We start from the raw sequence: 2,255 nt of genomic DNA, 5'->3' as shown, positions 1-2,255 counted from the left end.
ACTAAGGTAATCTACATACATGTTTGATTTCGATCAAAGTTGTAATTTACTAACTAATATTAATTTAGGCTTAGGATGTGCATAGGGTAGAGACACTCACCAAAATGTATTTTGCCCCTAGGATCTCAAGATCCTCAACATGAATCTGTTTGTGACCTACACTATGTATTAACCCTTAGATCTGTATGATTTGTAAACAAAATTATACCGTAAATAGTATTAATTGAACAAATACTAATAAACTATGTTACATTTAGATTACTTATTTCTATATATATATAGATTTATTTAGACTTTACTTAGTTAAGTTACATGAGTTCTTTTTATTAGTAAATGTTATATAAAATAAACGATCAATGTTTCATTCAATAAAATAAATTATATTTATTAAACAACTAAATACATTTTGATAAAAAAATGTAGCGTTGCTTAAAATAATCCAAATAATAAAATAATTCAAGAAGAATTTTGATATGACCTTTGACATCAAAGATAAATTTGTAGATGATTCATCCTTCTAATTTACATCGAAATACTTGTAATTTAAGGAAGATTGATATAAATCTTTGTATATCAAAGTATATTCAGGCGTTCAAAAGTTCTAAATTTACAATTGAATGGTAGATGCGCTAGGTAAAAAAATAAACGCTGTATGTTCTCTGGACTTATTTTTTTTTTGTGTTTAACACTCTTCTAAGTTGATAATCTTAAGTTTAGGATAATTGAGTTTCATGATACAACAACACCTCGCATTGTCCGGGTTCCTTTTAATATCTCGGACTATTTAAAACTGGACAAATTGAGGAATTAAATACAAACAAAGAAATAGCGCACAAAAAGAGACTTTGCTGTATAAAAGAAAGACAAAACGATTATAAATGTGTACTATTTTATTAGAATTTATTTAGATAAATTACCCATTGACCGAAGCGGATTATTCGATGTTTTGCTGTGTTGATTTTGTTAGGTTTTCTTTGAACAGTTAAGATGTAATTGTTGGGTTTTCTTCTGATCGTAAAATTGTATTTTGTTAATTTTTTTTTCAAAATTCTGTCTAAAAAAATAAATGAACAAAATCAAACGTCAAAGTGATGTTTGTCGAGAGTCAATCAATAGAGAATCCATTCGCGGAATTGGCTCTGTGCAGCGAACTTGACGCAAATGTCGAAATAGACATATCTAGTTATAGTCCATTTGATAGTAATTCGAGTAAGCAGGAGGGTCCGGAAGTGCAGCAGGAATTAAGTGCTGCAGAGCTGCAGAAGAGGCAGGATGAGCTGGAACGTAGGGAGGAGGAATTGGCACGCAGGGAACGAACGATGCGGGCGAACTTCAATAACGCAAGAAGGAATAATTGGCCTCCGCTACCGGATCCTTGCTGTCTGCAGCCCTGCTTCTACCAAAACATCCAAGTCGATATTCCCATGGAATTCCAGAGCATCGTATTCAACCTTTACCATCTGTGGTTAATGCACTCAACCGTATTTATCTTGAACATCATCGGAGGAATGATCCTGGGAAATCTGAAATTGGTGGCATCCGGTATTCTCCTCACAACGTTTCTCGTACCAACATCTTACATCTGCTGGTTTCGTCCTGTATACAACGCTTTTCGCTCGGACTCCTCCTACAACTTCATGCTGTTCTTCCTGTTCTTCTCCATCCACTTCATCATCACCTCAATTCAAGCAATCGGATTTCGCAGCTCCGGAACCATAGGTCTTTTAACGACCTTCGATCAGTTCGAGGACACCAGTATTGGTCTCACGAAGAAGCTGATCTGCTTATTCATTACCGGCTGCTTCGGATGCACAGCCACCGCCGATCTGATTTTGCTCATGAGGATCCACGGAATGTATAAAACTACAGGGGCCAGCATCGCCAAGGCTCAAGCGGAATTCACGTCAGATTTCCTCCACAGAAGCGGCGTATTCAATTCCAATAGATATTAAACGGTTTACCCAAGCAATAATTAATATGATTTAACGCTCAGCCCAATCGAATTAACCCCAATAACACAGGAATCAATACGCAACGTGCACTCACTTCTTGAGAAACTGTCCCAGTTTTTCTTACTACCAACAGAAAAATAAGTAAACAGAAGAGAGAGTGCTTCAATTCACATCTTCCGGAATTCAATTAGGCCATTATCCAGTTAAAACATTTCCCGTGTTCCGGTAGAAGAACTTACCATTCATAGTTTCGCCAATAAATCATCCACTCCATGCATTGTAAATTACAATTAGATGGGTTTC

The 2,255-nt window shown here is 35.8% G+C and overlaps 1 pseudogene; it reads left to right on the top strand.

Annotated features, from left to right (window-relative positions):
- The first annotated feature begins 1,091 nt into the window (after window positions 1-1,091).
- Window positions 1,092-1,952, top strand: LOC108559579 (annotated as a pseudogene).
- The last annotated feature ends 303 nt before the right edge of the window (window positions 1,953-2,255 follow it).

Source organism: Nicrophorus vespilloides, unplaced genomic scaffold (genome assembly GCF_001412225.1).
Source record: "Nicrophorus vespilloides isolate i.1.1-1 unplaced genomic scaffold, Nicve_v1.0, whole genome shotgun sequence".
NCBI lineage: Eukaryota > Metazoa > Arthropoda > Insecta > Coleoptera > Silphidae > Nicrophorus > Nicrophorus vespilloides.
This window is presented reverse-complemented; position numbering and strand designations above follow the sequence as displayed.